We start from the raw sequence: 14,449 nt of genomic DNA, 5'->3' as shown, positions 1-14,449 counted from the left end.
GGCCCATATTTCAACAGGGGGTTTAATTCTCTAATTGCCACACCCATGTTTTAGGAAAGCAGACAACGAGGGTTCTAAACCTATATGACTTACAACATCTGTCTCATCCCAAACTACTGTACTGCTGAACTGAACTATTTAAATAAAATAGTAGTTAGCCATAGCAGTTAGGTATGCAAGCCTGCCCATGTTTATGCGTATGTGTGTGTGTGTGTGAGAGAGTCTGCGTGTGTTTGACAGGAGATGGGAGCATGCCACTGTAATTAGGGGCACGTCTACAAACTGATTTTTAACAGTTTGATGGTTTTTCCGCACATGGCAGGTAGCTGCCTCAGGGTAAGGCAACAGGAAACACCCCTGACCTTACTCTCATAGATCTTTTCTCTGTCAATCTGTAGGTAACAAGTAGACACTTGAAAGATCTGTTTAGAAAACATCTAAAAATAAGAGGAAGGAGAAACGAGAGTGTAACTTGTACAAACATTCTTAAAAATGTAGCAGGTGAGCCATAAGTCTACCTTGGACTCAGTAGTCTTTGATATATTGCGAAGATGCAGATGAAGACTCCGTGGGAGCACCTCTGCTGGGATTATTCTTACAGCCGAGTTTTAGAAGACTGGTCTAATTTTTTCGAATGTGCACGCCACTATCACGTCTGGTGCAGCCAGTTCCAGGAACTATAGTGGAAGTGAATTGTTGCAGCATACGTTTAGCGAACAGAACGCTTCAGTTGTGTGCAGTTGTGTAGCCTCATTCAGTGACCTTTAGTTGTGTGCAGTTGTGTAGCTCCATTCAATGAACAGAATGCTTCAGTTGTGTGTCCGGTGTTGCCCCGTTGTTAATCACCGGACGGTTGAGTTTAAACATATGGAGCCATATCTACCACTTGAGTACTACATGTTAAGCACAAAATATTTGCTCAGTACCTCTGTAATGTCGAAGGCCACACCTTCTCATCATACGCGATTTAAGAAATTAATTTACGCGATTTCGGCCATGTTTTGTGGAGTTTTCAAAAGTAAGACTTTTGTTTCTTCATTATTATGTTAAAATGAAGTGGAAACACATGTATTAACTTACATTAAAAATATATACATATTTTTATGGTCAAATAATTTTTTATGGTTTTATGGTTGAAGTGCCAGTTTATGGTAAAAGTCAGGTCTGTATAGATAATACTAGAAAACATGACAAAGTTTATGAATTAATCAAATTAACCATTATATACTGTTTTCAAATGTATACTCCTACTGTAAACACAGCATATATATGTTTAAAAAGCATGTATACGCATGAAATATATCAAATTAGCTATGCTAATCTATGCTAATTCAATGCAATTCAATACATTTTGGTCTGTACCATGAAGGGGAAACTGATTCAACTATATAAACCATATATTTTCTGAAAGCTTAGACCCAAAGGATGTAATTTAACATGACATGAGACATGTCCCACCCTCCTCATTAGTATGCTGCCCAAGCATAATACATTGGGTATTGGTAAATAATGTATATGGCTAATACCGTTTTGGGCTATCATGTCATGAGGAGGGTGAAAAATGTCAAAACCCATGTCAGTTCACATCTTGAGGGTATATGCTTTCAGACAATGTATGGTTTAGGTGGTTTAATTACTTTTTCCTCCATGGTACAGCCCAAAATGTATCAGCCATACGCTTAATTTACCAATACCCAATGTGTAATGCATGGGCAGCATACTAATGAGGAGGGTGGGACATGTCTCATATCATGTTAGATCACATCCTGAGGGTCTAAGCTTTCAGAAAATATATGGTTTATATAGTTGAACCAGTTTTTCCTAAATGGCACAGACCCAAAGGTATCAGCCATATACGATTTACCAATACCCAATGTGTTATGCATGGGCTGCATACTAATGAGGAGGGTGGGACATATCTCATGTCATGTTAGCAGGCCCGTCGGAAGAGGGGGGGGGGGGGCGAATTAGGCGGTCGCCCAGGGCCTCGCGCTCTGATGGGCCTCGCACCTGGCCAATGATGTTGCAGATTTATCTCTAAATCTTTATTGCTGCTCTTTATACAATATGTCTCTAAAATAAAGAACTGTATTTCATTTAAATCTGCATCGAAGGCACATTCCCCAACTGTGAAATTGCGCTCAGGCTCTTACTGACAATTCCAGTAACTGTGGCATCGGGGGAACGAAGCTTTTCAAAGCTGAAACTTCACTTATTTGCGCACCTCAATGTCACAGGACAGACTATGTGGGCTCGCCCTTCTGTCAATTGAAAATTACGTTGCCTGCAAGCTGGCTAAGTAGGCTATGGTGAGTCAATCTATGTTATGCGTGTTATTAATTTGTCAGTTTATGTAATGCACATATCTTCAATAGTTTAGTTTGAATGTCGTGCGCTCGATATCGACAAATTGCGTTCAGTAGCCTAATAGCCTACTTCATGACCATTTTCTTCAAGTCAAAATGTTCACCTTTAGCTATGTCTGTGTTAACATGTATGTCTGTGTTGTTGATGTGACGGATAATAAACGGCTTATTATGGCCAACGATTTATGTGCCTGCTATAATGTTATATATCATTCCCCCTCTTAAAGACATGTCAATGTATTATCCTACTACTAAATATACACCGACAGTAGCCTAAGTTATGTGTAAAGTAGGCTATTGCATGATTCCATGCACGTATAGTTTAAAGGGCCTCGCACCCATCAAGTTCGCACAGGGCCTCGCCCCCCTCTTGCGACGGGCCTGCATGTTAGATCACATCCTGAGGGTCTAAGCTTTCAGAAAATGTATGGTTTATATAGTTGAATCAGTTTTCTCTTCATGGTACTGACCAAAATGTATTATGTGTACACGTTCTTCACCTAAATCCATAGAATCCCATTCATTTCAATGGTAAATTTACTTAAGTGGTCTGCAGGTACAGGAATGAGTTTATTTCTTGTTAACATGATTTCTCTTAAACTCTGGGACCAGGGCTACAAGATAATACCACTTTTATTTTGGGGAGAAAACTGTTCTCTTTCAGTAAAACACAATAATCTCATGCCAAAGTCAGATACAGTAACTGACTTTTACCATTAACAGGCACTTCAACCGTTTGGTAGAGGTTTATAGAAATTGAATGGGAGGGTCCTTTGGAAAAAAAAATCACAGATTTTTCATACTACAGCCTAATAGAGCAAGATAGTGTTTTCAACACTTTTATCATGGTGTGCCAGTTAAAGGGTTAAAGGCACACTATGCAGGTTTTTTAGCTTAATATGCAAGTTTTTTAGCTTAATTTACCTTAATTTACCAGCTTCAGAGTCATTGGAATGGTTATATGACTTTTTTCGGGTTGAATGGTGGCCGTCTCGCTTCCCCCTAGCGCCTGTGAGCTGAAAATCCACTCTTGCAACAGTCGGCCGGCGGGCCAACGGCCTCAGTGTCAGGAAGTATAACGAGTGTAATGAATTGCTTTACTGCATTCAAATACACGCCAGGCACCGGCTAGAAAAAGGTAGCGATGGAGTTTCTCAGACATTCGTCATGACAGAGCAAGCGAAAAAATAAGCAAAAACCGAAAAAAAAAAACAGTTAGGAAATTGCCAATACTGCATAGTTTATACCTTTAAGGGTGAAAAGAGTCTATTTTCTGTGTTGCACATAATTTTGTGTACAACCGAAAGGAAGCCCACTGTTTCTTAACTATATGTAAGTGGGTTGTGGAGTGGTCTGAAACTTGTTGCACACTGCCACTTAAAGCCCCCATTTATAAGAATGGAAATAATAAAAGAAAAACTTAAGTATCTCTGTATGGAACACATACCCTTGACATAATTACTAAAATGACTAGTTATGCCTAATTACTAGTGGTTAGTATTGTTAAGATGTTCACAGTGTCCAGCAGAATGTCAGAAAAACAGATTTGTTTTGTGGAGCTTTTCATCTGCACTTTTTATTAACATGGTGTGATTCATATGGGATGATGGAAGTGTTGGGCATAAAAAAAGAGCCAATACCCTCTTGTTTGACTCTTTCAGGAGAGAGACTTTTTAAATTGCCTGAATTCAAATTTGTGCTCATTGGAAAATCTACATGAACCATGAGTGCCTGTACCAACTGTGATAAGCAGCTTAGCATACTTACCTTCGGACTGGATAATAAGAAAATAATTAGTTTTATCTGTGCAATGTTCTGTTTGCTTGTTTGTGTAGATTTTCAGTTTTACTTCTCTAACAACTAAAACGGCATGCAACAGAACAGAGCCTCTGAGAACATACTACATCTAAAGTTGAGCAAACTATTGTAGTATCTACATTCTCTTAAGAATGCTTGTGTGTGTGTGTGTGTGTGTGTGTCATGTTTAATCTCATTTGACAGTGCGGAAGGATCAGCCAAATTTGTGCATCTCCACCATGTTTGTTGTGGATTAAGCTAAGCCAAGCGTATCATTACAAGCTACGAGATCCAGTGATTTTTCAAACTCTATTGACATGAATTTCAGAATTTGTCATGGCAACAACCTCCAGTGCTCATGGCGTTTGGAGATCTTGGGTAATCAGTTGGGAATGCAGTAACCACTCCCTGCTGAGCTATAATGTGTCTCCAACTGGACCCGCTCCATCTCACACACAGTAAAGACGATGTGGTTGGATGGTAAGTGGTGCTTTTGGCCTGGTCTGCATGTCATATGTACACTTAGATCACACTTACTCTGTGGATGGCATACTTGCCAGTGCTTAACAGCCCTTAAAAGTCTGCGTATCACCAACTGTGTGTTCAGTTGCACAACTGTGTCTTTTCCGTAGACAACCTCCAAAACTAATGTTAACTATGTTGAATTTATCACATTGGGAATGACCCCTTCTTTGCTTGTCACTTAAGGAAATAATCTGGGAATAATAGCAAAAGCTGCAGTGCACTCCCACAGCAACAAAGACAAAGAGGGTCTGGAAAACATTATTATCATAAGGATTTGACAGAAAGTCACTTCATATTAGTTTCCATCCCTACATAAAATAGCAAAGCAATATGGAATTGCATTCCGCTGATGAGAGATCTACAAAGTGAAATCATAGAAGTAAATAAAGTTGTATGATTTTTCCTTTGTAAAGTGCTCTTTGAATAGGTAATTCTTATAAACCTATGCAGGGATATGCATTGGACTAAACAACATGCAAACCTCTGCAAGGTGTCCATATTGCAGTGAAGGGATCGGCTCACACTTTAGGCCTATTGTTTATATTTTTGGCCGTTTCAGCCCTTCCTGCCATTATATGACTCCAGGGCGAGGAATGTTCCATGAACCTGGCAGCTCAGTCTGAACCTGAACCAGAGAGCCACCGGTGCCCAACAGGATACACATCCCCGCTCAGATTCCCAAAGGGTATCCAAACATTTCCACTTCTGTGTTCTTTGCTCTGTGGCCAAAACGACCTTAAGCGTTAATATTTTACAAAGGAAATCCACACGTCTCAACGCTGCTCAACCCAGAGAGCTCTCCTCAAGTTAACATCCACAAACGTGAAAACACCGAGCCATGGCCTTGACATTACTTTTGCTGCCTGGAAATGTGTGTTGTTCTTTATCAAGGTTTGTGTAACTACCTGAGAGGGAGAGTTTTTTTTAGCACACCACGTCGGCAAAGGGCTCCGAAGCTGTTTGTTATTCCGCGGAGTTGGTTTTCTTCTGCCTGGCCGGCCTGGTCACTAACCATCTCATTTGAAGTCCTCACCTGTTAACTGTTTCATGGAGAGGCTTCGGGAGCTGTGCTTTTCCAAGACTAGGCAGAGATGATGAACACTGGGGCTCACACAGGTCGCACCACAGTGCATTGTGAAATATCTGCCGAGCTCGTCTGAGGTGAGGTTTTAAAGATTTACTTTAGGAAAATGTATCAGAAATAAATAAAACTGCTGAAGGACCTGACAGCTGTGATAAAGGATTCCAATAATCCCAGCGCTGTAGCATAACCAGCGCAGCAAGTATTAAATGTTACCATTCTACTTACTTATGAGATTCGGTCCTAGTATCCATCTGAATGAAGCTGAGGCAACTACTCTATTAGTACACTTTAACTAATTTTTTGAAAAAATGGTGTCAGATATGTTTGAGATCCACAGAGTTAGTACTCTAAGGTAGTACATTCCAATTAGGGACAACACAGTTCATAAACTTGGCAGTATATGGCGAATGTTTACAATGTACTGTAGGTGAGTGTGGCACTTGTTTGTTTAACTGTAATACCCTCCAGCCTTAACACTCAGGCTGGTCCATTTGGCACAGATGTGAAGCACTAACACCACACTACTATGTCATATGTGGTCCAGATGGATACAACGCATATGCCCCAAAACTCTCCCAACTAACCTCCTCTAACAGAAATCAATCAATTCGCAGAGTGTGTTTATTTGACTCATTCAACTAATATCATTAGATTGATATGGTTTGACAAACATTGATGAATTTTACATACCATCCACAGCAAAATTGTGGATGCCAGTTATCAGGCCAACTGCCTCACTGACATGCTAGCTAGGGCAAGCCGAGCTTGCCCAGTAAGCTGTGAGATATTCTTAACCCAGTGCAGGAGTGCTTGAGCCACTAACCTCATCAGCCTCACAGCTTTGTGAACAGTGAACTGGACTGGAAGAGGAGTGACTCAGCTGCAGCCCCCACTGCTCCATCCATATTCATGACATTAAAGTCACATAATAGCCTCAGAGCTCTCAAATTGTGCTTTCATTAAGCAATCTGTCATGTGTTAAGGAGGAAACCAGTCCTCACAGACACATACTCGTCTAAAAAATGGGATAAGCGGCACAGTATATAGGGAGTAAAATGACCCAGTGAGGACCTTACAGAGGGATTCAGAATGGCTGATAGAAGTTTCTGCAAGCTCGTCAATTACCCGCCCGGCCGCCCTAGTCTGTTTGTACTAACAGAACATGACATCAGCCCCGGCTGCCTGTCCGCTTGGAGACGGAGCCTCTTGTCCAAACGCAGGACAAAAACCGAGGCTTACTTCCTGACGGCCATGACTCATACAAAGATGTTCTACTTTAAAATGTCAGTGTGAGGACAGTTGGATGATTAAGAGCCCAAAATACCAGCAGTGGCAGCATGGTTATCAGCACATTCGAGCCTGTGCATTCAGTGCTGCACCAGTGTATAGATAACCTGACTCTCGCCAGATGTATTTCGTTCCGCCTAGCTCCACTCATCCATCTGGGATCGATCCATTGGAGAGGTGTTTCAGAAGGCTGGGCCTTATCAAAAATGATTGCATATGCATTGGATAAGCCACTTGTCTGTCATCTATTGACGTGCTACTTCAACCACCCACATCAAAGCCAACCCGTGACGCTGAGAACAGTCTCACAGTCGCTTCTACGCTACGTCACATCTATGAAACTCCTGCCCTGCGTCCTGATTGGCTCTACCATAAAATCTGGTGCCGAAATCACTTTCAACAGAAGCGATCCCAGATGCGGAACGAAATTCATCTGGCGAGTCAGGTTAGTGTATAGATGCATTCAGGGCTGGTTCTAGCCTACTACATTTGGGTTGGCTGGTAGAACTTTTGAGTGGGCAACATAGCAAAGCGGTGAAATTGGATCAAAATTGACATAAACACGAAACACAAAATCTTTAAAATCATGCCCCCCAGAGTGTAGCACTGTAGCTGCCTGGCTAATCTAGCTGTTGGCTGCAGTAACTCGAGCTAGTTAGCACCGATTGTTTTCTTTACACCGATTGTAGGCTACTCAGTGACTTCGAGAAACAGAGATCTATGTGAAAAATGGCCAGAGTTTTCCTTTAAAGCATCAGCTGGGGTGTTTACATAGGCCTACTGCACAGCTATGTACCAGCTAGCTACCATGACACTCAACACCAACTCATCTACATCCAAGCTGGGTTTGAGGCTGCACACTGCGCAGATGCACAACTGAAAACAAAAAACATCTTGACTTTGTTTGGGTGGGCCTGGAGCCGGCCCTGAATGCATTTTACAATGTTGCCAAAACGAATGACCAGTCTTTAATCCTAATCCAGATCATATGCTCACTCTGGGTTTTACATTCTGAATGACTTACCTTGGTTACCTGTGGAATCTGTGCTTACACTATGATCACTGTGTTTATGCGGAGTATCTGTGTAACGTCTCAGAAGCTGTTGGTTTGGCCTACAGTAAAACCACACAGCTTTCAACTGACGTCAACCTGCCTTTATCACCGTCATCACCCACAGCGAAGCATGAAGTGTTAAATCTTAGTGGGTCTGCCATAATCTCTAACCGCGTACAAACCCTCATATGTGGTCAAACCTGGCACGTTTTATTTGTTTGATGTTTCATGAGCTTTGACCTCCCCCCCACACAAACAAATATTGAAATTGAGGCTCAATTTGCACGTGCACGTGCACACACTCACACACACATTCATATTAAGGCCGTGTCAACAAATGGCTGAATTCCCATCAGTCACCAGTCCCGTGCTCTGAACCTGACACCTGTTGCTGGCTGTCTAGACCCCCACCCCCCCACCCAGTGTGGTCCCAGTGCATCCCGCCGTATCTACAGGAGATCAGTGCTGGCACGGCCTATAGCGCACGGCCTGAATATAAACCTGGGTCAGCAATGGAGAGGAATGTCATCCAGACTGCACGCTCTCCCGGACAGCGTCGGACACAAACGATGCGGATCAAAAGATTTGGGCTGCGTTGTCTTCATCAGCAGTTCAGCAGCTCACCAAAACAATTAAGCTTCATCGGCCAGCACTATTTTATAACATGCTTCATTTAGCCAGAGAGGCAGGCGTGCCAAAACCCCTTGGCTGGTATGCAATACCATAATGACAAGCGAGGTCCAAACTACATTGTATTATACTGTGGCAAATACCCTGATGGACAAAACACACACACACACACACAAGAACAAAGAGGAGAGGAAAGTATGCAGTGAAAACACTGTGTGGACTGAGGCAGTGAACTGCCAGGCTATAAGTTAGGATGAGGGGGCTTGCCGATATAAAAGCTAAAAAATATGTGTGTCCAAAAAACCAACTGTGATTTTCTTTAATGTTTCCAGGGTTGTATGATTATTGCCACCAAATGAATAAGGAATTCTAGTTCCATCTCCATCACAGAAATGAAACTGCTCGAGGGTCTGGCCACCATCTTCCAGTTATTCCATAAAATGGGACATTTGAGCTAATAAAAAACTACAGTGAGAACACCAGACAGTCACAGAGCAGTTTCCAAGGCAAAGACACACACACACACGCACACACACACACACAGACACACACAGTCACACACACACACATCAGAATTTGAGCACAGCGGTGAGGAATCAGAGTGCCAAAGTGAGCCACAGAGACGACCTGTGGGTTCGTCCACAGCCAAACTCTCATCCCTCGCTATCCCCCCCACCCCCACCCCACCTCCCTGCGGACCTCACTTTTCATTCCAGACGAGCCCTTCGTTTAATTAAGTCTTGAGATGGATGCGGCCTCTCACTCTTGCTGCCAGTCCCCTAAGTGTATTTAATGCAGCCGGGCCAACAGCTCGCTCAATGACTCTGTCATTCACGCACAGCACAGGGAGTCTCTTTACTACTGCAAAACCAGCTCGCTCCAGAAAGCAGGCCCGGCTGTCCACTCTGGGAGGTGCCCCGCTGTCTTGAGTCAACAGATGACAATACCATGGGTGGGAGAAGGGAGAGAAAGTCCCCAAATGTCTTAGCTTCGGCGCATCACAGGATATGTTTAACAGATCAAATGGTGGCGGACAATATAATGAGTTTAACATCACCATGGAAAAATAAATATATGTTTTCAGGATCCCACACATATTACTGTAGGCTACCTAATATGTTAAGCTTATGAAACACACACAAAATCAAGTTGCTGATCAGTTCAAACTTCCGTTTATACTTATATGTCTTTACTAATCTGATCTTATTCAGCCACTTCCCACAAAACCTCAGCTCTAAGTCTACAGCAGACATTGTAAAGATTCAGTCACAAGATAGAGCTATGCTGCTTCAACAAACAAACTACTTCTTAAGAAAAACATCAATTTTGTTTATCGAGCTGGCTGATATGCCTCCAGCTGATTCTCTGAGTTCTCTGTATTGTTGGAGTGCACTCACCCTCCTTCTCTGAGAAAGTCTCCAGGTCTGTAGAGTGTTATCCGGCTGCAATAGTGAATGAGTGAGTGTGTGTGAGTGTGTATGTATGTGTATATCCCTCCCCTCCGGTGGCTCGGGCTCTTCCTGTCCACTCTTTGGCCGTGCTGCGTTCTGTTGTGTAGGACTGTGCTCGAGTGGCCTGCCCTTCCTCCACTGTGCCAACCCAGTTCAGCCAGCCAGCTTTTCAGTGGCCTCTCTACTGAGAGAATGTTTATGTAAGTTGTGTGTGTGTGTATGTGTGTGTGTGTGTGTGTGTGTATGTGTGTGTGTGTGTTTGGGGGTTGGGGATGGGGGTGGGTGGTGGGAGGTGTTTGTGCATTTGAGGGAGGGTGTCTGTGTGTTCTCATGTGCATGTGTGTGTGAGGGGTAGAGAAGAGAGAGAGAGAGGGAGAGAGAGAAAGTAGAGAGCAAGAGTTAGAGAGAAAAAAAGTGGGTGGGTGGAGGAGAGGGACAATGCTTGTAGAACTCTTGCTAAGGAATCACTAACCTTATTTCAGTATGTGTGTGTGAGAGAGTGTAAGAGAGAGTGGAATGGTGGTGGTGGTTGTGATGGGGGGGGGGGGGGGGGCACATCCTCTGTTTCACTCCTCCAACAAAGGTGTGGTCTCTTCTTCCTGAGGTTCATGCAGGACAAAGGAGATTGGGCTCCTACAGATGAGTGACTTCATCCTCACATTTCAAAACAGACGGGGCTGGGCGTCTCACCCCTGCTTACACACACTCCAACCATGACCCTTGACTGAGAACAACACAGAGGCTGCCTGAGATTATGGGATTGTAACACACCTGCACAGCACAAAGAGCAAGGGACAGTTTTGTTGCTGTTGACGGCCTTGTATTGTTTTAGGACACAAAATGCTAAAACCATCGGGCTTCCCTGGTTGAATCAATGTTTTCACACAGAGTGCAAACTCAAAACAAAAACCTCAACACAGCCATTCTTATACATTACCAGCACCTGTCTTTGTTTGCAGGAACTGTTGTGGTTGCTTAGAGATCCATGTTGGAGTTAATCACTCATTTCCTGACGTTATCCTTCCTTTCCTTCTCTCTCTCTCTCTCTCTGTCTGTCGCTCCCTTTCTCTGTTTCTGTCTCAGAGGAGTGGGCACACCCACTGATTTACTGGCCAAGACTCAGGCCTCTTGTAACTGCCCCATGCTACCTCATAGCCCTGCTCCTCTGTCTCAGTGGCAGTTTTCACTGACTACAATCATTATTCCTACAGTCAGATGCTTCACCACACCATCCTCCACAGCCCTGTCCATCCGTGGCAGCCTTAATGTGTGTGCTATTGAAGACGGCACTGCTTAGCCTAAAAGTAACACAATGTAACATCCGAATGGGCTTTATGTACTCTTGCCTGCATGAGTAACCAAGACAACAAACAAATAGATGAAGAGAATGGCATGAATATTTGATGTAAACCCATGGATAAGAAAGTGGAGTTGGCTGGAAGGCAAAGCCAGGACTGACAGACTCATTCCCCAGAAATGCCATGACATCACATTTATTTCCTCAGAAAATCTTGCAGCGTAAGAGTGAAAGCATCTCTCTCTCTCCTTCCCCCCCCCCCTCTCTCTCTACTGACCTAAGCCAAGCCTAAAAGCATAAGCCCTGCCAATATGAGTTTCTGAGGAAGAAAAACTGAATGGCTAGAACAGGCTTTGCCTCTAGGTAAAGAGTTGATTCACAGGTGCTATCTTGGATGACACCATCATTGGAAAAACTATACCACAGACAGACACACAGTATCTTTCATGTTATTTATAGTGTGGACCTTTAATGTAATATTATCTTTGCCTTCTGGTGTAACTATTCTGCATGCACGCAGGCTAGTGAAGACATTTGAAGGATTGTCTAAAGCTTGCGTGATAGCAAAACTCCAGAATACTCCAGTGGGCAATGCTGACATTTTAAATCAAGTGGATGCTTCGAGAACTTTACCATAACCCAAGAGACAGCGAGCGCAGACATTTAAAACACGAGGCAGAGTGTGAATTCCTGATGAAGCAGAGAGACAGAGCAACGTGGTTTTGTCCTCTACCTTAATGTAATTTTATGTCAACAGCCCCAATTTCCTCCTCGTGAAATGACCATTAGGCATGCTTCTGGTGAGTTAGACTGGGTTTATGAGAAACACACCGTTATTCTTATGTAATGTTGTATATTACCTTGCTGCTCGGTTGTTGGTGGAAGGGTAAATAAAGTTGCCCACAAATCCAAATTGTGAACTGATCTTGATTCTATTGCACGAGTAAACTCTAGGTCTGCCTGAATCAGGCCCGGAGAGAGAGAGAGAGTGTGTGTGTGTGTGTTTACTGAAGCCTTGCCCTGAGCTCCTTGGCTATGCTCCAGCATTTATATTTAACTATTCTATTCTGCCCTGGGGCTTGGTGGCGTCCGCACCATTGTAAAGCATTTTGTTTTCAGATGGGAAACACAGAGGTGTTCTGAGCCATCAGCAAAGAGAAACCCATCTGCCTCTGGGGGATTGAAGAGGTGGAGCTAAAGCCTCCATATTACTCTGACATCCACCGTCGATCTTAGATTGCACGGGTGCACTTTTCCAGCTCGGAGCAGCGGGCGCGCACGGACAGTCCTAAAAATACACCTAGGGAATTTGATGGGTTCCTACAGGCCTGGCCTCGGCGAGGATTTCTCAAACTGGGAGCCTGCCAAAAGGATGTGACACGTAAGGTCTCCCGTGTGACAGGCCGGGTGAGCGGTGCACGGCACGGGGAGACACAGATGCAAGGAGCAGCGGAGGAGGGGTCCGCGCGCCCGTTGACAAAGCCGAGCTGATTGATCTGGTTCACTCGTGCCCCCGAGCGGGATCTCTGGTCTGCCGTGCCGATGTGACGGTTCACTACACACCCTAGCGAACGAGAGAGAGCGAGGGAGGAAGCGAGGGAAGGACTGTGCTTACAGAGGAGGAAAAACTGCAGATTGCATTACAGAGGGCAGGAAAAATTCTGGGTGGTTGAAGGGATTTCCCCCCCCCCTTTTTGTATGTGCATGAGTTCCTACTTAGGGTCACTAACAGGGGAAGACAGCTGTGAACATGGTGAGATGGAAAGTTCTTGATTCAGGGGATGGTGTGGTATGTGATATCCATTGGAGATGATGAGGGGGCAACATTAGAGTGGGGAAATGCCACACCCAGCAAACAGAAAGCCCAGCGCAGCAGTGGACCGGTCCTTATGTTTGCTGAAACAAGATCTACAACATGAATATCACTAATGTTTTTGATCAAGATGCTAGTATATGTCATTACAAATCAATGTCTTCATAGACTCCAGACAGACACAATGACAACTTTCATGAATTTTGGTGACCTAATAAGAACAAAAAACATGTGAGGGAACATGACCGTCAGTTCGGCAACACTTCAAAGCCCTGTTGATCTAACCAATGGACAAAGCAGAGAGAAATACTGAAAAGGCAAAGAAAACATTTGAGCTAAGAGTGAAGACAGATAGGGCAGAGATGAAAAAGCACTCCAAACACGCTAGGGGAGGGGGAGGGTGAGGAAGGGGGGGGGGGCAGGACAAGGTCACACACAGGAGGCCTGAAACGTCTGACCAAGGAGGAGGAGGAGTGAGAAATCATGCAGACACTCCTGACAGCCGATCTGATACCGGCACCATGTTTGTTGTTGAATCTGACGCGCTCTACGTCTGCATAGCCATTCATGTTACTGAATAGAATCTGTCATTTGTCAGATCCTATCAGAGATGCGGGTGTGTATGAGATGCTGTATGGGTGTGCGAAAGAAAAGCTGCAACCAGGAAAAAGGCGATGTGCAATTACATGTACAGATTTACTGATATTTGCAATGGGGTGACTTTAAACCTTAAGAACACAGTCCACAGGAAATGTCTCTCTGTTTGAGCTACAGACAGGACACAGTGCATGCAGCCTTTGTTTTCTTGGCCACCCTTGAGCACTTGCTTATTGACCAAATATCCATTGTTCAGTCCCGCTGCACGCACACATACACACCCAACTGAAAAACATGTGCTAACAAGCTGAGACAGCTTACCAAATAAATAAATAAATGAATAAATACATTTGTAAATAAATAAATAAGCAGACAAACAAACATGGACTCAGCCAACAGTGAGGTTAGACCTCATTAGCATCTGCCATTTGGAAAAAAGGTAAATTCCATCTCCTGTGCTTAAAACGAGAGTTAACCATTAACAGTGACTGCATTCCTAACCTGCTGCTGAGCGCTTGATGAAAGCGTGCCGCACGGTTCACTGGCCA

The 14,449-nt window shown here is 43.8% G+C and overlaps 1 protein-coding gene across 6 annotated transcripts in view; it reads right to left on the bottom strand.

Annotated features, from left to right (window-relative positions):
* LOC143133644 (sickle tail protein homolog) overlaps positions 1 to 10,268 on the bottom strand; it is a 44,466-nt gene extending 34,198 nt beyond the window's left edge. For all 6 annotated transcript variants that reach the window (XM_076293422.1, XM_076293429.1, XM_076293423.1 and 3 more), the window contains exon 1: positions 10,141 to 10,268. The gene's annotated coding sequence lies outside the window, so the exon portion shown is untranslated. The remainder of the gene's footprint in view (positions 1 to 10,140) is intronic.
* Positions 10,269 to 14,449: the final 4,181 nt, after the last annotated feature.

This window comes from Alosa pseudoharengus, unplaced genomic scaffold (genome assembly GCF_046254945.1).
Source record: "Alosa pseudoharengus isolate Yale_2024_CS ecotype anadromous, Long Island Sound unplaced genomic scaffold, YU_APseudo_1.1 YU_APseudo_1.1_scf_2, whole genome shotgun sequence".
Lineage (NCBI taxonomy): Eukaryota > Metazoa > Chordata > Actinopteri > Clupeiformes > Clupeidae > Alosa > Alosa pseudoharengus.
This window is presented reverse-complemented; position numbering and strand designations above follow the sequence as displayed.